Source organism: Bacillus rossius, chromosome 1 (genome assembly GCF_032445375.1).
Source record: "Bacillus rossius redtenbacheri isolate Brsri chromosome 1, Brsri_v3, whole genome shotgun sequence".
Lineage (NCBI taxonomy): Eukaryota > Metazoa > Arthropoda > Insecta > Phasmatodea > Bacillidae > Bacillus > Bacillus rossius.
The window spans coordinates 155146543-155170671 of NC_086330.1; the positions used below are offsets into that span (position 1 = coordinate 155146543).

Consider the following 24129-nt stretch of genomic DNA (forward strand, 5'->3'; position numbering starts at 1 on the left):
CCTCACAGGAATCTTTTAGTGTATAATCGTTGTGAAGCAAAATTAGGAGGATAAAATTACAATGTATATAAAAAAAAAATCTAATTACAACTATTAAAAAGTATGTGCGCTAACTCACAATTGTAAAACCATTAATGAAAAACCTACAAAACCTCTCTCTTCATATCTCTCTCTCTTTCTCTCTCTCTCTCTTTATCTCTCTTATTCGCTCTATATACTGGTTGCGAAATTCCACGATTGATACAATTAACTTAGAGATAACCCCCACACCGATGCATTGTAACGTCAACTACATTCCGCTTTTGAGAGGGAAACTAGAGCAACTCGAGAACACTCGCAGGCTCACAGCAACGTCCGCCACATTTACACACAGATCTAACCACTCGTACCCACCGGATGGGATACGAACCCCGAGCAAAAGGCAAATACCTCCGCTTAAACACAATAACAAGTGATCTAAATATAGAACGATAGTGCTAACGCGAGCAAACACATTGGTTGAAAACTTTTTAGAGTAATGGAAACAACACGCTCTTCAATTCTGTGTGTGTCAACTCTGGAAAATCATTACGTAGCGGCGGCAATATTTTACAACATCTTTTATAAAGAACCCTAAAGGAAAAAATATCTCAAAGTAAACGATGAAAACAAAAAAACGTAGTATTTGTCGGTCGATGGTAGTGAAATAATGTGAGATAAAACATTAAAATAATGTTAAATAAATATATTAATTTTTACTATAAAATGAATCCACGTATAACCATAAGTTTTTGATAATAAATCAACAAATCAACATAGATTTAAATTAATTAAAAAGTTGTAATAATAAATTCTTAAATAAATTTATTTCCTTTAACAAATTAACATATAGGTTTCAATTAATTAAAAAAATACTTTAATGCGAAATTCACCGACGTTTCGGTCGACATTGCAGTCGCCATCATCAGGAAGCAATTATCTACAAAGTAGTTGTAACAATAAATTCTTAAAATAAATTTATTTCCTTTAACAAATTAACATATAGGTTTCAATTAATTAAAAAAAAATAGTTTAATAATAAATTTTAAAATCTATTCATTTTTTTTATTATAAAAGGACTCTGCTTTTAACCATTAGTTTTTGATAATTTTCAAAAAATAAACATAAATTTACAAATAAACATAAATTTAATTATTAAAAATATTAATTCATAACAATATTATTAAAAAAAATTTTGCGTCGGTGAATTTCGCATTAAAGTATTTTTTTAATTAATTGAAACCTATATGTTAATTTGTTAAAGGAAATAAATTTATTTAAGAATTTATTATTACAACTTTTTAATTAATTTAAATCTATGTTGATTTGTTGATTTATTATCAAAAACTTATGGTTATACGTGGATTCATTTTATAGTAAAAATTAATATATTTATTTAACATTATTTTAATGTTTTATCTCACATTATTTCACTACCATCGACCGACAAATACTACGTTTTTTTGTTTTCATCGTTTACTTTGAGATATTTTTTCCTTTAGGGTTCTTTATAAAAGATGTTGTAAAATATTGCCGCCGCTACGTAATGATTTTCCAGAGTTGACACACACAGAATTGAAGAGCGTGTTGTTTCCATTACTCTAAAAAGTTTTCAACCAATGTGTTTGCTCGCGTTAGCACTATCGTTCTATATTTAGATCACTTGTTATTGTGTTTAAGCGGAGGTATTTGCCTTTTGCTCGGGGTTCGTATCCCATCCGGTGGGTACGAGTGGTTAGATCTGTGTGTAAATGTGGCGGACGTTGCTGTGAGCCTGCGAGTGTTCTCGAGTTGCTCTAGTTTCCCTCTCAAAAGCGGAATGTAGTTGACGTTACAATGCATCGGTGTGGGGGTTATCTCTAAGTTAATTGTATCAATCGTGGAATTTCGCAACCAGTATATAGAGCGAATAAGAGAGATAAAGAGAGAGAGAGAGAAAGAGAGAGAGATATGAAGAGAGAGGTTTTGTAGGTTTTTCATTAATGGTTTTACAATTGTGAGTTAGCGCACATACTTTTTAATAGTTGTAATTAGATTTTTTTTTATATACATTGTAATTTTATCCTCCTAATTTTGCTTCACAACGATTATACACTAAAAGATTCCTGTGAGGTTAATAAAAGTATATATATATATATATATATATATTTTTTTTTTTTTTTCTTAATGCATGTGGCTGTAGAGATGAAATTGATGGTACTATCTTCTTTCCACCCAATGGTGCTATGATGAATATTTGTCTGTGTGTTCGCTAGCTTTTTTTATATTTATTTTTTCTAGTTCAATTGTGATATGTGCTTACTTTCATATACAATGCTTGGAGTGTAATGGAATTTTCTGCTTCATTGGGGTTAGTATTGAAAGGGTACTTTGATAAATATGTTTTGAATTTTGTGTCTTGTATAGTATTTATCTATCATTCATGCATATATTCGTGTGTCATTGTATCTCGGTGAACTTATGTTTTGTGGAATATGAGTGTTAAGTTGGCTAGTGCGATTTCTTACATTGTATGTATTTAAGGTTTAGGAATAGCTAATATTATGTTACCATGTTGTCTTCCGGCCTGTTTTCACTTACACTATGAGATTGCTAGCCTGGTTTAACGTACATGTTTGATTTTTTTAGATGCGTCTTTTACAATAATTACATATTGGTTGCGCAATGGCAACCCCTTCTGTCTGTGAAGGACACGTCTGGCACCTCGTTCTGGGCTGCGGTGGCCGGCAGAGTTTAAGGTCTTTATATGGGTTTGTGAAAGTGATGGAGGATATTCTATTAAGTGTGTTGTGTTTAGCTACTATCGGTGCTGTTGTTTATATATTACAGTTCTCGTTGTTAATCAATGTAAATTTAGATTTAAAATAAGTATAAAGGTTCCAAACATGATGGTGGAAACATCCTGGAAGTCGTGTGTGTGTGTGTTACGATCTAACCTTGTGTTTCGATACATATGTGGGACAATGTGTGCTACTGCAATGTTTATCATCCTTCATCCGCGAGGGAATTGGTCTTTGAAGCTTCATCTTACTGATCTATTTGCGTTTTTTTCACCTTTCTGTGTTTGTAATGTCTGAACTTTGTTTACTTTTTGAAGTGATTCCATATTATTGGTAATTTGGTTTGCTTTTTAATTGTATATTTATATCTATATGCTTCTGGATAACCTAAGTCATTGTTAAGTGCATATTTTTGTAATATTTATGTTTGTAACCACTGGATGTTTTATTATTATTACTTCATTATGTGTACAGGCAACTAGTGGTGACAGTATGGTTCTAGATATACGACATACCCGAGGATTTTTTTATATGTTTCGTATTTAAATTGTTATAATTGTATGGTTGGTATCTAAATATACATAATTCCGTATTTATCGTTTCTTGTCACTACATAGCACTTGAGCAAACATCAAATTTCTTACACTGATCCATTTTTTCTCAACTTGTGTGCGAACATACATAATTAAAATGATTTGTGCGAACAAGAGTTCGCAATTCCTTTCAATATACTTAATTATAATGCGGAATCTCTCTTCCATATGGGTTTTTAAACTTAGCTTTCGGTTAGGTGAACAAAAAAATAACCTTTTTCTTTTAAATAATGAATTTAATTTATTTGGGATGTGATATTTAGTATAGGAAACGTGTTTTGTCGCACGCTTCATTATATTCATTTAGCTTAGTCCTTTAACTTTTACACGTCTTTAACGAGTGATTCTCTTTTTAAAGTCGGTGTCTTTAACTCTTTCTATTTCACATGTATGTTATTAGGGATTGTGACTATTACCATCGAACATTTTGTGTTGGGGAAGCGATGTCTGATCTTTCTGAATGCGTTTTTTTTTTTACGCTAGGTATTTTAAATTTTTAAATATATATTTATACTTAATTGTACTCTCATGTGTTTACGTCAATATTTACCTACTTTTCTGTTCAGTTTAGACTTTTGAAATTTCTCTTTTGGTTCATTCTCCTGTCTTATGTTTTTTGAGGCTGTGATATTTATTGTATTGTTTCTTTTATATATTACTTTCAGTTATGGCGGTTACACCTGTTCTTACTGGCATACATGTGTCTTTTTAGTACAGCATCTGTAGTATATGAAATGTACTTTCTCCTGACCATCTCTGTGGGTTTATGAAGTGTCTGGGTTTGAGTCTTATGATCGTTTCGATGTAGGTTGCAATATGCCTGTAGGCGTTGTTTTGGTTTTTTCGAGTTGACTTGTTATTTTTGGTAACTATATTATGATAATATTAAAGGATTATATATGTGATGGTAGAATTTCAAGGAACGTTTATGATGAGATTTATACAGTTTTGTTTGTGTACACGCTTCAGTTACTTCAATACTTATTATTAGTATTATCCTGACACTATGTTTATTTTAATGTAAAGATATTTTATATAGAAGAGAATTGGTTATTTTATATCTGGCAATACATGGATTAGCACTAGTTGTAGTACATAGTTGGTGTGCAATGAGTATTCGTACACCACATGTTTACTTTCATGTAATTATTATTTCCTTCTTTACTCCTTGTCACTTGAAAGTCTTTGTCGGGCTTCGTCGTTCACGTTACTTAGTTTAAAGGCATGGGTGGTGTAATTAATAGTTTGCAAGGCATCCTTGTTGTTTTAGATATTTTGATATATTATTTTTTTCTTGTTGGAGGCTTGTTTTCGGGGGCGGCTGCGTGTGTGTTATTACCGTCTGCCCCTCCGGCAAGTGAATGTTACTTACTGGTGACCTCACGAGGTTCGCCGAGGCGACTACTGTGGCGGTCTCTTGGGGAAGGCAGATATAATTTTTGTGTTTTCTGGACTATCGCCGAAGCGATGTGGTGTTTGAGACATGGAATTGCTATGTCTGTTATTCTGCAAACGATTTTGGCTAAGTGGTTATTAATATGAATATCATCGTGTGTTCTTTCACAAACATTACTGGTGTGTTCTATTCTGGTTTCGTCGGAATGGGATTATAGTGCTTCTTATGCTTAATGGAATGCATTGTAGTAGAATATATATTCTTACCTGAACCAGTAACCTTTTATTTTACGTTTTGTTATTAACGCCAGAGCTTCCTATGCTTATTGGGTGTATTTATATAGGTTATTTATTTTATTACCCCGATATATCCTTAATTATTATTTACTAGTATGAAGTCTATAGTTGGTCTCTGTTTATTCGTCTACCATATATAGAGATTGTTTTTTTATCTAGCCTTGATGGGAAGTTAACAATAATCTTATAAGCATTTACAACATGACTCATATAATATTCTTTCACTCCATTTTTAGAACACCACACTCTATGTAATGAGCGAAAGGGAAGGATGGATAACACTTAATATTTTTTGTATGATTATTTAATAATGATGGTATGACTATTTCAAATTAGTTAGCGGTATATTGGGGTCTTTATACTTGCAATGATACATAGTTTATTGGAATAACATGCTATGTTTATAGCCGGGAACTAGTTTACTTATATGAACGATAAATTAGTCAGAGCTGATTATAAGCATATGTATTACAGAGACCGTTAAAACGACTTATGTTTATATTCCTACAAAGTTTGACTGTATAAACCTGCAGGTATTTAGTTTAGGGTATAACACGTTTTACTTACATATATATATATATTATTTAATGGCTATACATACACTTTATTACTATATTTAATAACGTCTTGTGGCTATATCGCTTTGTACTTCCTATTTATTGCCTACACAAATACTATAACGTATTTTATTTATTAATGAATGTATACTAGTTGGGCTAGCACTAAAGACTCGTATGTGCGTCTTTTTAACAAATGGGAATAGCATGTTTTGTCTCTGGTGTTGTGCCGTTCGTTCGCGAGGCCTTATGTGGGCTGTGGTGTATGTTTCGGTTGTTTAATAACATATTTTGATTATGTAGGTATTTTATGGTTATTGATATTTATTTGTGTTGTCATTTCTCGGGCCATGTCATTTGGTGTGTTGGAGAGTGTGGTATTTTTATAATATTGTTCTCGTAGATAGATTTTTTTAAAGTTTCGCGTTTGTTTTATTTTACGTATAGGGATTTTTACTCTTTGCATCATGCTGTCTCAATAAGCGATTTTATTATTTCATGGGGGTTTTCACTGCATTGCGCTGTATTGCGTTTGTGAGTGTATTTTGATTGTTTTTGTTATGTTTTAAATGTTTTTTTTTGTTATTTATGGTAATTTTTTTGTCACATGCATTCGGCGGTTTCATGTATTACTGGGTTGTACGTTTTTTTTATTGTGTTCCACGCTTAGGCTCTCCTGCAAGCTACTATAGCACGCGGCGGGCCAGGGTCGACAAACAAAACTTTCTTTTCGTCGCACCGGGAATTTGAAAACAGTTTTCCGAGTGCGTCTACGGAGTACAGACGTGCGCGCTCGCTTTGTAATATATTTTATAAATTTAATTATCGTTAAATGCTGACGGTTGTGCGAGTTGCTGTCCACCCGGCGTATATAGGTGTTACTATTTTTAATATATCTTTTCGTCTGCGTTTTTATTTTTAATTACACGTCGCCGTGTTGGAGTGGGTGCATTCCGGTGAGTTTTTCCTTTATGTATGCTTATTTGTGGTGCGCGAACAGGCTACACGGTCGTTTGTTCAACGTTTATTTATATTTATTTGTTACAAGTCGCCGGGGTGGGCGGGATGCGTTCCGGTGCGTTTTTATTTTATGTATGCTTATTTGCTATTTTTTTTATTACCTCGGTGACATACGTAGTTTGTTTTTATCGATCGTGCCGCAGCTACATTTTATTTTTAATTACTTAACGCTTCGTGTTAACTGCAGGGGTTTCTTAATACATTCCTGGTCGCCGGCGCACGCTTCCAGCACGGCGTTTATAATGCTTAACACATTGGCCTGTAAAAATATTATAAAATTTAAATATGCTTATTACTTCAAGCGTTTTTTACGTTACGTTTCTCGCTCTCCTCTGTGACATTAAAGATGGCGGTGTGTATATGTGGCACTCCATTTAGTCTTAGCCAGTATGGCGGGGTTTTTTAAGCATGGCTGCAAATGGTTTAGGCATTGCTAGTATGGTTGGGGTTTCTTTTAGGCATACTTGGGGGGTGGGTGTTTTAAGCATACTAGGAGTGGTGGTGGCACCTATAGTTTATTTTTTTTATTACCTCGGTTACATACGTAATTTGTTTCTGACGATATTGCCGCAGCTACATTTTATTTTTTAATTACTGAACGCTACGTGTTAACTGCAGGGGTCCCTTAATACATTCCTGGTCGCACGAGCGGGGCTCTCAGCACGGCGTTTGTACTCGACGTAACGTAATGCTTAACACATTGGCTGAGAGCCGATTACTACACATTGTTTGTATAATATTTATTTTTTACTTGACGTACAATAATAGTAACTATGCTTAATACTTAACTTTCTTTACATACTTTTACGTTTTACCTATGCTTATAACACTAAAACATATTCGTGAGCGGGCCGCTCCCGGTTTGTAATATATTTTATAAGTTTACTTATCGTTAAATGCTGTCGGTTGTGTGGATTGCACTCTACACGGCGTACATAGGTGTTACTATTTTTTAGTATATCTTTTCGTCTGCGTTTTTGTTTGTTACATATCGCCGGGGTGGGTGGGGTGCGTTCCGGTGAGTTTTTATTTTATGTATGCTTATTTGCTATTTTTTTTTATTACCTCGGTAACTTATGTCAATCGTGCCGCAGCTAATTACTTAACGCTACGTGTTAACTGTAGGGGTCCTAACTATGCTATCCTAATATTATATAATTTAATTATGCTTATTACTTAAAGCATTTTTTTTAAAGACATTATTATGCTTATACTATTGTGTGTGGGGTTATAATTGCGCAGTTTATGAGTGACGCTCCAGCGGACAACTTCTTGCTCTCTCTGCGCGGGATTTTTGAGGTTATGTTTCTTTAGTCATAGCTGGTATGGTGGTGTTTGTTTTAAGCATACTGGTGGTGGGGGTGTGGTAGACATAGCTGTTATGGTGCCTTTTTTGAGGTTATGTTGCTCCCAGGTATTTAGTCATAGCTATTATGGTGGTGTTTGTTTTAAGCATACTGGTGGTGGTGGGGGTGGGGTAGACATAGCTAGTATGGCGCTTTTTTGGGGTTATGTTTCTCTCAGGTATTTTGTCATAGCTATTATGGTGGTGTTTGTTTTAAACATACGCTAGGTGGTGGGGTTGCGGTATTTGCTTTTCGATATTTAAACATGGCGGGTTATTTTCCAAATTTAAATATGACTATTGGAAATTTAATTTTGGCGGTTTAGGCATAGCTCTTATGGCGGGGGTTTCTTTTAGGCATACTTGGGTGTGTGTGTGTTTTAAGCTTACATCATGGCGGCATAGGTATGGCGGGGGTTTTAAGCATACAACATGGCGCCTATATTATGCTTATAATATGACGTGGGGATTTTATTTCCACCTCTGTATATTCCTTGTGCTTGCTCCTTTCCTATACGCAGCGATGGCCTGACCTTGTTTCTCTGTGGAAAACACTTTCACTGTTACACAGCAGGTAAACACATTCCTGGTCGCACGAGCGAGGTTTCCAGCACGGCGTTTGTAATGCTTAACACATTGGCCGAGAGCCATTTACTACACAATGTTTTAAAATATTCTTAACACATTGTTTACGCAATATTATATATTTTAACTATGCTTATTTTACTCGACGTAATAGTAACTATGCTTATTACTTGGCGTGTTGCACACACACTGTTGTTTTTAAAGACATTATTATGCTTATAATATGATGTGGGGATTATAATTGCGCAGTTTACGAGTGACGCTCCAGCAGGCAACATCTCGCTCTCTCTGCGCGGGATTTTTGAGGTTATGTTTGTTTTAGTCATAGCTAATATGGCGGGTGGGGTTTTTAAGCATACTGAAACATGGCGGCTTGTTTTCGAAAGTTAACTGTTTAGGCATAGCTAGTATGGCGGTATTTTATTTATTTTCGAAATTTCAATATGGTGATTAAGCATACTCGGAGTGGAGGGTTTTAGTCATAGCTAATATGGCGGTAATTGATTTTAGCATAATTTTTGTAATTTAAAAAAACATGGTGCTTTAGACATAGCTAGTATGGGGTTGGTTTTTTTTTTTTCGATATTTAACTGTTTAGGCATATCTGGTATGGTGGGGCCTTTAAGCATATTTTTTAAAGACATGACGGTTGTGGAGTGGTGGGGGTTGCTTTTCGAAATTTAAATATGGCGGCGATTGTGGAGTGGTGGGGTCTATAGGCATACTTTTTTAAAATATGGCGGTTAGGCATAATGGCGGTTAGGCATACTTGGGGTGGGGGTCTATAGGCATAGCTAGTATTTTTTTTTAAAGACATGGCGGGTGCTTTTCGAAATTTTAAAGACATAGCTTCTTTTAAGCATAGCTTCTTTAAAGCATATGTTCGTTATTTAATTCCCCATACTTCATCAGGTTCCCTGGTCTAGTGGTCAAGGCGCCTGCCTCCTGACCACGACGTTGGTGCGTCCCCGGGATCGAATCCACCCAGTGCCCAGGTTTTTTTGTATACAATTCCCGCCTTCGGAGCGATTTTTTTTTCGAAATTTAACTGTTTAGGCATAGCTAGTATGGCGGGGCCTTTAAGCATGTATTTGTTAAAGATATATTGGTTAAGCTTAATTGCGGTTGGCATACTTGGGGTGGGGGTTGCTTTTTGTAATTTAAATATGGCGGCGGTTGTGGAGTGGTGGGGGTCTATAGGCATAGCGATATTTTATTTTTTCGAATTTAAGCATAGCTATTATTTCTTTTTTCGAAATTTAAACATGGCGGCGATTGTGGAGTGGTGGGGTCTATAGGCATACTTTTTTAAAGACATGGCGGGTGCTTTTCGAAATTTTAAAGACATAGCTTCTTTTAAGCATAGCTTCTTTAAAGCATATGTTCGTTATTTAATTCCCCATACTTCATCAGGTTCCCTGGTCTAGTGGTCAAGGCGCCTGCCTCCTGACCACGACGTTGGTGCGTCCCCGGGATCGAATCCACCCAGTGCCCAGGTTTTTTGTATACAATTCCCGCCTTCGGAGCGACGGTGGCGCGCTCCGGTAACTAAAGGCTGAACTAAGATGGCGGCCTACCGGCGCGCCCTGGTAACCAATGTCAACAACAACAATGGCGGCGTCCAGTGGCGGCGACGGTGGCGCGCCCTGGTAGCCGATGTCAACAACAATGGCGGCCCCCACGTGACAAGATGGCGGCGCCCATGGGGGTACTGTGGCCTGTGTTTACATTTCTATGTTTACATTGGTCCAGTATCCTTATGGTCCCCCTACTCACTTCGTCACTCACCACCTTGCACATTATTCAATAACGTTATCTGATCTAGTTTACAACTGCGTAAAGGGAAATAGTACCTCTGGCTGTGGCGGCCAGGACTGCTGTGTGGTAAACCAACGGTCCAGGAGGTGGGGGGAGGATATGCTAGTATGGATGTAGAATGTTCCGAGTCCATCATTGAGCGGCTAATTTTCTAACCGAACAGTCAAAATCCGTGTCATAGCGGCCGGAGTGGTATGAGTTGAGGTTAGAAATCTGGATAGCTCTCGGTGTACGGCATTTGGTAGGAGTCATTTTGCGAATGGAACGGAAATGTGTAATTACGGTGCTGCCATGTGTGATGGATGGCGCGTACTAAAGTTCACAAAGGCATAGGAAAACCTTATAGTATGAACTGTTTAAAGAATTTTAAAAAGATGGGCAGTATTGAATTAAAATTTCTCTTCGAAAATCAGGTTCAAAGCTGGGGGTTTAGTATTTTTTCAAGTCTGTTTCGCTTTTATCGGAGCCGTTTTATACTATAGTTTAAACTTTCGCTCTGCAAATGATACAATAGTCGACGTAGCTGCTCCGGCAGCGAATTCTAGGGTCGGGTGTGGGAAATACGTGTGATTCGCATCAAATAATGTAGTTGAAAACACAATGTGCGTATATTTATCACACTCGGCATTATTTTTAAATAATTCTGTTCGTATCAAAGTTTCGTATTATGAAGGTAGATGGTACTCTGGCGAGTACTGAAAAACTCGCTCACATTTTTTGTCCAAGTTTAAATGCAGTTAGTGTTCGATATTTCATTGCTGGTGAATTTTGATGTGATCTGTTTTCCGATTACTACTTTATAACCAACCAACGACCCGCCCCGGCTTCGCACGAATGCGATATACTAATGCGGCGTCTTTTAGATTTAATAAGTAAGTACTCATAATAAGTAAATCTCATGCGCAGTAGACAAAAATCGGCCTATATCACATATTTGATCTATGTAATCAACGTGTGAAACTGCACTACTCAACGTGTTCTATTCCATGGAATTAAGAGGTTAGGGTGCGTGTCATGTATGTAATTTAGCCATGTTTACATTTGAGATCAAAACGAGAACAATCGCCCCCTCTTGAGAAAGAGCAAAACATTACAGGCTACAATGCTCTATTATTATTGTTCTACTTATATTGGAAGGAAACGACGCATATGTGCAAGTTTATCTTGCTAGATGAACGGAATAAAACTTAAATGTTTTCCTGTAATATTATATCATGTTTTTGGTAATAAAAAAATAACGAAATATGTGTTTAACTAGTTGTGTTAGAAACATTTTTACTTTCACACACTATCAGTACATAAAAAGGCTGCATCAATGTTATTAAACCGATTCAAAAATGGCTTTTACCTGCATACTATGTCATTCATGTTTAAATTACATGTGATTTAAAAACAAGTGAACTATTTATTGTAATAGATGATAAAAATTGAAAATATCAAAATTTACGCTCTGATTATTTTATGAGTTATCAAACGGTATTCAAACCAAAATTAAAAAAAACTGTAATTTTAGAGATTAAGAGCTGTTATTTGTGAATAAGGCGAGATTAGTGATTGAATTAGGTTGTCAGGTAGCCACTCGCCACTCTCCGACACAATATTGAGATGCCTTCGCTCTTTCTATACTCTGTGTAAACTGTTTTAATTCATTTTATAAAGGATGAGGGTTGTTTACATGCTAGTACTTTCAGTGCTTGTTTTGTATTATATGTAATCCTATCACTTGACTGATAATTTATCGTATTTCCTTCCGATATTCACCGAGCGCCCGCCTACCTTAAGAAATAGCGTTGCGATTAATATATTTTTATATCCTTTCCCATTTTTGATTTAGTTCACGGCAAGAAGGTTTTAAACATAGATATTTTAAGTACTGTTCTATATATTTTAATCATTTTTAATGATTTATATTCTACCATTTTTCCGTGTAGTCTTGATGACTTCCCCAGATTAGAGTTTCTTTAAGACGCCAGTCGTATTTGTGAAACGCCCTTTTACTGGATCATCAAAGGGGTATTAGTAGAATATATATATATATATATATATATATATATATATAATTTTCATTTCCTAGAATAGCCAGCAACATAATCAATAATCAGTACAACAAACAAGTTAGTAACAGCACATGAGCATATTGTGGTATTACGCAAAAATACACGATATAATTTGAACCTCTGTTTCAAATAAAATTCCAATATGTTTTTAGATAACCTGTTTGGCAATCATAAGCCAAACATGGCAATTTTACGATTCTCATCCATTTATTTCTTGAAATCACTATACCAAAGTTGTAACCACCATTTGATAAACACGTATGGTTGGGCGTATTCCAAAACGAATGCAAAATGACTCGGCATCCTTGCCGTTAACTACTGCCTAACTTCTTAGCTCGATGTTTTGTTCACGCCGATCAGCGCCGACTACAGTAGCTGCGAACGCGTCTGAACATTTATGCAACACATCCGTCTTTTGTTCTCCACTGCGCAACAGCTGCATTTTTCTCAATGCTAAGCCCCGTTATATAGCTATCGTACTGACTAAATCACTAGGATTACATTAACAATCCATCATTTATATATCAGTTGATTTTTTTTTGTTTTGTTTTATGTGCCATCTAACATCTGAAGGACATAACAGAATGACACAAAATTCAAACGCATAAAATATACAATAACATAAAAACACATAATTACATATAAAACACTTTTAAAACAAAAATAAAATTACATTTTTTAAAGCTTTACCAAAACAATTTATGATAAGAATACAAATCTATTTTAATTTTTTTACGACCACAACAAACTAAAATGATTTATAATACTAATTTTTAAAACAATCTTTCTTTTTAAATTTTAACAGCTTTCCCAAAATTTAAAATAACGGAATGAATGGGTGGGGAACGGGAGCACCCCGAGAACCCCCCCCCCCCCCCTCCCTCAGGCTCGCGGCAACGCTCACCATTGCTGGGGATGTAGCTGTGACCCCGTTGGGTAGCGAACCGCGGGCCCCTGCTGTGCGCTGTAGACCGACGACCTGCTGTTGGAAAGGGAGGTCCAGTTGACGAAGCTTGGATATGTTTTTCATGTCCGTCTGATTGTTTACAGCTCATTCACATGGTATATGGGTGATGGTTTTTCTGTCACGGCCTTGCTCCTTGCTATGTTTTTGCTTTGATGTAAGAGCTTGCAGCAAGAAGGGGTTGTTTTTATTAAGTCCACTTTATAGTTAACAGATGAGTATGTGTTCTCATGTTACAAATACACTTATAATTTAATACGAAATTCGGACACGAAATGTAACGTAGAATTATTTAAAATAATGCCGACCGTGATAAATAAACGCAAAACGTGTTTTCGGCTAAATTTATGGAAACGAATAGCACGTAGTTAACGCACCCGCTGCTAGAATTCGCTGCCAGAATAGCTACGTAGACTATGGAATCATTCAATTTTCAGACCGAAATTTGAAACTAGAAAAATTAAACGGCTTCGATAAATGCAAAAAGGATTTGAAAAATAAAATATTATAGGTACCCTGGCTTTGGACCTGATTTTCGACAAGTAAATATATATGAAAATACTGCCCATATTGTTAAAATTCATTAAACAGATAATACTATAAGGTTATCTTTTGCCTTTGTGAACTTTGGTATGCACAATCCGCCACAGATGGCAACATTGTGGTTACACATTTCTGTTACATTCACGAAATTACTCCTACCAGATGCCGTACACCGAGAGCTGAAATGTTACACATCAAAAAATCTTTCGTTTGGATTAAGATAGTGTTTCTCAATAGGTGGACGTGGAGATACCACCATCATAGCAGTGATAAAAGAAAGAGAGAGCTCTGGAGGTTTTGTAAAATAAAGTTTTACAAAAATGCTAAAAGCCTTGCTGCAAGCCTAAATCTATACTAATATTATAAAGCTGAAGAGTTTGTTTGCTTGTTTATTCGTTTGAACGCGCTAATCTCAGTAACCACTGGTCCGATTTGAAAAATTCTTTCAGTGTTGGATAGTACATTTATCGAGGAAGGCTATAGGCTATATTATATTATCAATAACATTAGGGATCCTTACTAAAAGTCCAATTTAGAATCAAATGCGTTGGAGGAGGTTAGATACAACATGCAGTACACGTACGAAATGTGTGTTGACAATGCCGCAGGCGCTAGAAGTTTATTTCCTATTGCCTATTAACATTGTTGCCACGCACTAGATGCCTTATCATTCTTAATTTTCCCATACAAGTAAAAAACACCCGTGTGATTTTAACAACTAAGCAATCAGTACCCTCATATGAGTTCAATTAGTATTTAAATACTTATCACTTTAAATCGCAAACCTAAACTATTATTTTTTTCCTCTCTCTGTGTTTAATTTGTTTTTTTATTGCCCTTTATTTCAAGTATATATATTTCACAGACTTGAAACTTCACAGTAATGTTCCTTATGTTACGCAGGATGACATTTTCCGAAAATTAGATCCCATGGGTGGTTAATACCAGGCAACAGTGGGTACTTTGTCTGCATGAGAACAGGATTTTGCATTGTTCATGCCTTCTGCGTCTCCATGGCAACGGACATCGCGCGGCAGTGGCGTACCCACAAGGAGGGGCATGAGCGGCGTAAGAGTGATCTGCCTGTAGACTTCCGTAGCGAAGTACGGGTACATCAGTTGTACGTTGCGTGCACGAGTCGGGAAACCATCGGTGAAATTCATTTTCCGTCCGGTACATTATACAGCATTGTAATAAATTTTCACTGAATTTTTTTATTACTTACCATTACTGTAAATGGGAGATGTGGCTTCATTTTTTCCCATTAGTATAGCCGTGCGAAGCCGGGTCGGGCAGCTAGTACTTTCTAAATGCTTTTCTCTGATAGCTTATAAAATTATTGCAATTACTTAGAAAATGTCACCAGTGATAAATGTAAAAAAGAAAATTAAAAAAAATTAAGATGTTTCGTGGTTTACAAAATCCAAATTAATATGTATGTTCCATAACTGTGCTCACAAACAATTGGTTAGGTGTCACGAGGTAATCATTTGGTAGTTAATAATAGTAATTTACTAACACTACCAACAGATGTTGGATGTATCGCAAAATTTCATTGGCTAAAATTAACAGTAAGATTTCAGTTATTGTGAACAGATTTCGCACAGGTCGTGTGCATGGCTTGCTTATGTTGTCTGCTTGTGACTCTAGCGCAACGGTCGGTTTCCCAATGCTCCCGGCTCGCCGCGGGGGATGCGCACGAGGTCCGAGAACGCTCTTTTGTTTTTTGTCGCGCTATAATACACAATGGCACGTGACTGAAGGACGTTGGGAAAGACATCGGTCGTGATTGGCGTGATTTCAGGGAACCGCAGAGAACACGGAAATCACGATGGCCGGTATTTGAAACGCCAGTCTAGCCCCCAGTGCCTCGCCACCTCGCCACCTGGCTTCACGTTTACTTCCGTTCAGCACTTGACGTAAGTTGTTGTAAACGGTGGTTAAAATTATTGCACAAGGGTCTTTAACGTATGAGACGGAGCCTTAACTGACTGTATAAGCTTGCTTTATAACTTTAATATGGATTTAAAATGATACGGCGCATTCGTCCGTCAGCCGTCCTTACGTCAATCACGTTACCAAGCTTTAACTTTCGACGGACGGATGGATAAAATTTTAACCTCGAATAAGTCTGAAAGGCATTGCATTTATCTTAAAAGGTTTTTTAGTGTGTTTATTTGTTCAGATGTTTCCACATTATGTTTTTAACTTGCGTTTGAACACGTTTTAAGTTTTTTGATATCAAATATTTGAAAGAAAAAAAATAGTTTGATAATATATAAGAGCTTAGCGTTGATGATCGTCAAATTAGTAAACATTTCAAGATAATTTTCTAAACTATTTAAGCCTTCTAGTTAGTTGGCAGCATCCAAGTTGAAATATATGATGAGGGACGTGCGTATCATTGTGAGTCGCTCGCCTTGCTGACGGATGGACGGACGCACGCACGCAACGGATCATTGAGTCTAGCTTAATGGGTATATACGAAGTATGCGAATCCACCTATTAAAACTATGTACTGTACGATAAAAAAAAGTATGTAACGACAACGCTGCAGTCTTAAACTACAACAAAACAAATTAAAATATAACAAAAATAAAGGCAAAACCATATCCCATTGTTTGTCTGGATCGAGTAGATAAGCCTTATCTATTGGCTGGAATCACCGTACTGTAAATTTAAGATATAAATTGTCCGACAAATAACTTCAGATAACGGAAGAAAGATTGTCAATCGAAAACAATGGATAGGCTGGGACAAGGTCCCATCTGTTCCAATTCAATGTTTTTTTTGCGTTAGTTTCTAACTTAATATTTTGAGACGGTAGTTTGTCAGTTCCATTATAGTAAAAATAAAATTGGCGGCTGATGACACTAACAACACCCGACTGCCACGCCATGCTAAATAATGCTTTTGTGCCACGTCGCACATGCTTGTGCTGATGTGAATGTTCTATCGCGGCCAGCTAGGGTTCGTTCTCACACGCCATGTTGCTTATTTCAGTTTCGTCTTATTACCATTGCTATGTGCTGTTCCTGTAAATGAATCTGTAACTCTATTGCATTGCATGCTTCGTTCCAATTTTTTTTAATCACAAGAAATGTACTAAGTGTTATCCAATAGTGGTAAAAAGTTACGCAAATGAATTTGTTGTAAATTGTTACTACTTATCATTATGCGTAGACCGTTTTTACATAAAGCCAGCAATAAAATGAGTTATATATTTTTTCTTATATTTAGAACAGTGTTATAATAGGTTATTTATTAAGCTAACTGCTCAACAGTGTACATACACTTACTAAAGGGTCCGCCAACCTGACGCTATCCTGCGTATTAGGCTCGTTACAAAATGACGCAGAAACGATAAAAAAACGTAAATGGATCATGGAACCGTAAGATATTTACGTCTCACTATCCGTCTGCCGCTTCCACGGTGCACGGAAATGTACCAAATGGCAACCACTCAGATTTACTTCCACTGTTACGAAAAATTAATTTAACTGAGATCGGAGAACATTAACGATCTGGATTTTGGTTGATATACAATACAAATTAAACCACAGAGTATTTATAGAACGCTAAATATTTATGTAATTGAAACAAATTTTAACGTATTCACATCGTAAACAAACATGGAAACCACCGCGGCCAAATACTCGCGTTCTTTTGGGAACAATGAGTAATAAAAAAGGAAAAGCTAGGTGTTGCCGAGCTAATCCATACGGGTTCATGTACGCATGCATGTCTTTGTGGATACTCCGTTTAAGGAGATCCGTCTCTGCTTCCGTGATCCGTCTCCACTTCCGTGTCATTATAGCGAGTGCGTGTGTAGGACAACTTCGACTCCCGCATCCGGAACCTCTCCCCTTCTACACCATTGAGCCAGTACCTAATTATATAAACAAAAATAAATATATTTACGATCATAACCAATTTGGAATTAATTCGTCATCGTGTGTGTGTGCATGTATACACACACACACACCTAAATTTGAAATGAGTCGTGGTCGGGGATGTACATGACTTTCGTCACGCCTGCAGGCACTCTAGCAAGAGTTATCGGGGTAGCCATCAGTGACTGGTATTGCAAATCAGGAGCGGATGTTAATAAGGGGGGGGGGGGGGATGAAGGTAATATTCCCGTAACCCCCCTCCCCCGAAATCCTAAGAAAACCTAAAACAAAAAATCTATCATTCCCTCCAAAAAAGAAAATAATTTGAAAGCAAATAGTAGGCAAGGAATTCAACACACACCCTTGTTGTAATTATAATGTAGATATAAATTATATTATTGTAAATTGAGTTTTGTTTCTTCCTGGTGTAGCAAAACATTGTGGAAATATTTTTTATTGCTTCACAAAAAAATGTTTTAAGGAATGCCTAGCATTTAATGTAACCGAAATAGCACCTGTGGAAACAAGGCAGTTCCTTGTACAAACATAAAAAAAATTGTTTTAAGTTTTTTAAATTTCTTGTTTATTTGATTTGAACTAAAAATTTAATGAACTGTGTCTGGCAGTGTACCATTGTCAGAAACAGGAATCTGCTCCCACCGGCAGCTCCTATCCTAGTGAGCATTATATTGACGGCTTCCAAACCTTAGTTGGTTAAACACAACTAACATGTTTTCGGCTTAGGGCGTGAGGGTTCTTAAGTTATAATACACAGAACAGTAAATGCAGGCAGACAACGACCCTGGATAACACAGATTTGATTTGATTTGATTTATTATTTCATTCAATAGACCATACAATAGTATATAATATGTCAAAAAAAATACAAATAAACATAAATATAAATACAAACACACAAACAGGTACAAGAACAGTATTAAAATCATTACAAAATTAAAATAATATAATACAACAGCTGCTCTTCCATGAATAAGCACCTATTATATATTATATATAAAAGAAATTATATATAAAAGAAAAGTCATACATAAAAAAAAATACGATGCTACCTCCTGTTCATAATCATCTATCTTATAAAAAGCCTTATGTGATAAGTAAAAAAATAATTCCTTTTTAAATAAATTATATTGGTCCATATTTTTTAAAACTGATGGTAATTTATTGAATAATCTAATACCAACATTTCCAACTGACTTTAAAGTTTTTTTCTTATTAACCCTTTGCAGATGAAAATCTGCATTAATTCATGTGAAATGCTCATGAATATTAGTATTTTTTAAATAAATAAATTTGTTTTTATGAATAAACAATAATACTTTGTAAATATAAATACAGGGCACTGCAAGAAGACCTAAGGATTTATAAATATCACGACAACTGTCCAAACGTTTCATGTGGAGTATAATAACACAGCGAACCGATGGACCCATCGATGAAACTAAACGGGTATTATGTATAACAAACACAGTTAAACTTTAAACATCATACAGCACAAGAATTCCGTGGAATAAATTGTCACGAAAAAATTACAGCACAAGCGAACACAAGGGGCTAACAACGACGAGACGGTTTCAGCAAGAATCGAAAATGCAGACAGACAACAAATCTGGATCAGTCTTTGTGCTTGATGGGAACAGGTGCCAGTCCTCGAAAGTCGCAAATGTTTTGTCATAGGAAGCCTACTATGTCCGTCTGTGCTGTTATCGTAGTTTTGTTCATATTACCTTTGTTTATTTTCATCGTTATGTTGGTGTGTTTGCTGTGTTGTCCAGATCTGTTGCCTGTCTTCATTTACTGTTCTTGTTGATAATGTCTCATCACTGTTAGCCTACTGTGTAATGTCTGTGCTGTCGAATATTTTGTTTGATATCAGGCTTGTTCTCTGCAGATTAGTGTTTTCATTTTTATTTCTCTTTTACATTCTTGAATTTTTTTCCGTGACAAACATTGCAAGACTGCAATGATTGTGTGTCCAAAAATTTTTATTAAATCATAATTCCTCATTGCATAAATCTTGAAGAACGTATGTACATACATTGTGGGAGCTTACTACGTATTACAATAATCTTGCCAAAATAATCTCTGTAACCTTGCTGTTCTGATACTGTTAAATCCTGGACGGGAGGTGATCAGACCCCATGAACATTTGGTTGCACATGTGGCCCAGGAATGTGATTGTAGTCCTGGTCCGTGTTGCTCGAGGCGGGGGGGGGGGGGGGGACTGGCACGTCTATGCTGGAGCGCCTCAGGTGTGTGTCTGGGCCGCGCATTTGCGACCTTCGAGTCGCTCGTGTACGTTTACCCGCGATCCCGCCTTTCTCACGACCACTCGCCCCGCTCTCTCCTTCCAGCGAGGTTATGTAAGCCTGGACCTCTCGCCTCACGGACACCGAGAACTGTCTGCAGAGAGCTTACTGTGACGTGGTTCAAGTTCCCATATACTTCACCCAGGGCCGTCGAGAAAACTAAAGACCCGGGGGCGAATGATTTGGTCGGGCCCCCTTGTTATTTTATGTGTAACTTTTCAATATCCACAATTTAAGAAAAACAAAAAACTTCTAAACGTTAACGTGGCCATAATTGTAAATGTGAGGTTTCCTTTTACATCTGTTTGTTTCCGTACTCAACCGGATTTCCTCTAGAGCATGGACCCCGGGGTTTTTAACCCCCTCCCCCCCCCCCCATTTTGCCCCATTCCTCTCCCTGCGTCACCATCGCCATATTGCAACTCCGCAAACATTGCGGAATTTTGCTTCACCACGCCCGATGATGACTAATAACTATGAATTAGAATTCCCGTCGTTAAACTTGGCTACTTCCATAAAATACAGTTCTTGGACTCTGTTTCCACAATGCGAACACTACACTTCGCCCAACGTTTCGGCTTTCTCGCAGTCATGGTGCAGACCACCAGCTAGACAACAAGCTGCTTACACTCTGACATTGGGCGCCTTTCTCCAGCTGCGAACTTGATACCAAGGGTCTGGGACCTGGGCAGGTGTAGGGGCTTCCTCACTCTGGTCAAGATAGGATTTACCTTTTGGCGGCTGCCTCAGCGAGCATTCAGAGTTTGACAGCCGAATTTTATCATAACTCTAAAAACACAATTCTTTATACTTGATTTTCTAGTCTGTTGCTATACGTGAATCTGCGTTATATTTTAATACGTTACAATATTCATCTATAAAATTATGAATGTAAATTGTAGTACAGTAAAAAATTATTAATACGGGATTCTATGGTTCGGAAAATTCTGTAATCCGGCATAAATGGAGCCGCTCACGTTCATTTTTTTTTTCGGGTGTAAACACTCTTGACCTCGGCAGCCTGGTCGCATTACTACGCTACCATGTCACTACTGTCAGTGTTTCCTGATTTCTAGCAGGTTACATTTCACATTCTCACTTTTGTTATTCTGGGTGAAATCAGTCCTGCATGGCCGTCGTCTCGAACGTGCAGGATTAAAGACCTGTCGAAGAAAGGACGGGAGTGTACGATGACTGAAATAACGTTTTGTAAGAACAAACTGGGAGAGCGTTAGTTGTTCCGCCGGTGATCCTCGCTGGCCGTGACCGCTGGAGGTGACTACTGGTACTGGACCCGTCCAACCAGGAACCCCGGGCCTGCTAGTCGCAGAGCCTGCATGCCGGCCTGTGCTTAGCCCGGATTTGTGGGAATTGGGGGGGGGGGGGGGGATCGAATGGACCTATAACGAGAATAAGTTTCTTATATGTCTGTTTTTGTGGGTCTGAGGGAAGCGGAATGCTCCCCCCCCCCCCCCCACCCTCGTCCACAGAAAAGCGGCCGGTCCGACGTTTCTCTCCCAGAAAAGTTCTCAACTTTAATACCTACGCATTTTACGCTATCTGATGACCTTCAAGTGCTTTTTTTCCAAAACTTGAAAATTTTAAATAAAATGTGACACTTTGAACGGCAGATCCTTACACTATGTATTACTGCTTCAAAGATAATTATTCATATTCAGCGGCCATATATTGAGCCATTTCTTCGTAGTAGTATAGGTTGGCAGGTCCGGCGCCAGGCGCCAGGCGCGTGGTGGTGGTGGTGGGGTCAATGACCGACCGACCTCTGACGTCACGACGGCCATCTTGGACTCATAAATACCTCAAAATTCCTCCAAAATGACTCAAAATGACTCAAATATTCCCGTTTTGAGGAAAAATTTCTCGTTTTCTTCCACAAAAATTCAAAATCAAGGATTTCAAAAAACCTCAAAAGTCTTTTGCCTTACAAAGAACACTTAATCCTAAAAGCGTCTTAAAAGTCCTAAGTGCTAGCCGCTCTAAGCCGCTGACATCATCTAGGAGTATGTCGTAACCTTTGCAATTTTCGGTACGGCCGCCATCTTGATTTAAAGAAAAAATTTTTAAAATTTATAAAAAAATAATTTATTAAAATTTTAATAAAAATATTTAAAAAAAAACATACTGTTACGATTTACCTGCGGGTTCGTAAAGGATAGCCCAATTAATAGATTTTATTTCACACACAGTTTTATTTATTACCACTACTTGTCACTTACAATTAATCTTCTAAGATGGCAAATAATTAACTACACTTAAAGAAATGTCTATTCCCCAGTCACTCGTTACACACACCTCGCTGGGCCGCACCTCTGGCGCAACTCTCGCCGCAGCACCCCTCGTGGGTCTCCGCCGCAGGATTCCGCCGCCACACTCCGCCGCCGCCGAGACTCACTTCCTTTTCACCGAGATCCCACTCGACTCCTCGCTCGCAACTTCGTTCGGGGCTCCGCCGCGCCCGCGACTCTATCGCCCAGAAACTCCGCCGCGGGAAAACTCCCGACTCCACAACTCACTCACTCCCTGCCCTGGAACTTTCGTCCAAGGACTTCGCCACTCTGCCGCACCCGCGGCACTATCGCCCGGATCTCCGCCGCGGGAGAACTCACTCAGTCTCCGACTCAGACTGACTCGAAGGTCGGCCCAACCTCCTTATATAGCCCTTGGGTTCCCGTCCAGAACAATCGGGAATGTCTCCGAGATATCGCGCGACATTCGCCATCGAAATGCCCAGAAACGCATCGTGAGTCCTCGAAGGACGCGGCGGCTGCTCAAAGAACGCCGATAAACGCAACAAGCATCGGGTTCCCACAAAACGCGCCGATAAACATGTCTGAGTCCTTTTATGCCGCAGTGCGGCCTCTTTTAAGTAACTCGATATGAGGCAGGTGCGCGCTGCGACGGTCAGGATGTCGCGAGATAGTATGACACGAGATACCAGGGAGAGGATGCGGGTGGAAGGGGGCGCAGAATGGCCGAACGAGCGCGGCGATGCCAAGCACTGCAGCCAAGCGCGATCGTAACATTGCCCCCTCCTTAAACCTGTTCGTCCCGAACAGGTAATGCATCTCCTCCTGGAGGTCCCCATGCTACTCGAAGTTTAGGCCTCCTGCCTTTCCTCCATCGCGGGCTGTACAGTCTCACCAGATAACCCTCTCTCTCATTATATGTAGCTTCTCTTGTCACCCGACGACACTTCTGCGTCGCAGATGCCCCATGTCGTTCAGCCAGCTGCCCGAGACGGGCTGACCGATGCCTTGGACGGACCCGATACTCTTGAGTGCATTGCTTATTGCCTTCCAACAGTTTCCTTGTTTCTTCCCTTTTTCTCTCAATTTCTTCTCTCGCAGCTACTTGTTCGCACAGCATTTCTTCCCGGCTCTTCTTCGTCTCTTCTTGGTTACTCGTGCCCTCTTGGTTCTTCTGTGTCTCACCTGGACTGCACTTAGTTTCTCCTTGTACCCTCTTCATGACTCCTTGTGTTCTCATTTTCTCTTCTCGGTCTTTCTTCCCCTGTTCTTGGTCTTTCTTCACCTTTTCTTGGTCTTCCTGAATCTCTTCTTGGTCTTTCTTCGTTTCTTCTTTGCACTTCTCTATCTCTTCTTGACTCTCTTCTCGGCTTTTCTTCAGCTTTTCTTGGCATTTTCCTCTCTCTCTTTCGTTTATCTTCATTTCTTCTTTTTCAATGTTCCTTACTTTGTAACTCATCTTCACTACTTCTGTTCTTTTCTTCAGCTCTTATTTCATCTTCATGTCCTGGCTAATTTCCTCTTCGCTGTTCCCCTCTAGGCTGGTCTCCTCTTCGCTGGTCTTCTCTTCGCTGGTCTTCTCTTCACTGGTCTTCTCTTCGCTGGTCTTCTCGTCGCTGGTCTTCTCTTCGCTGGTCTCCTCTTGGCTGGTCTCCTCTTGGCTGGTCTCC

At 38.2% G+C, this 24129-nt stretch overlaps 1 protein-coding gene across 4 annotated transcripts in view; it reads left to right on the top strand.

Moving 5' to 3' along the window:
* Positions 1-24129, top strand: part of LOC134546319 (high affinity copper uptake protein 1-like) — a 120200-nt gene that overhangs the window by 34906 nt on the left and 61165 nt on the right. For 2 of the 4 annotated variants that reach the window (XM_063389062.1, XM_063389059.1), the window contains exon 2: positions 15777-15891. The exons of the other annotated variants lie outside the window; for them this stretch is intronic. The gene's annotated coding sequence lies outside the window, so the exon portion shown is untranslated. The remainder of the gene's footprint in view (positions 1-15776; positions 15892-24129) is intronic. 4 annotated transcript variants of the gene reach the window in all.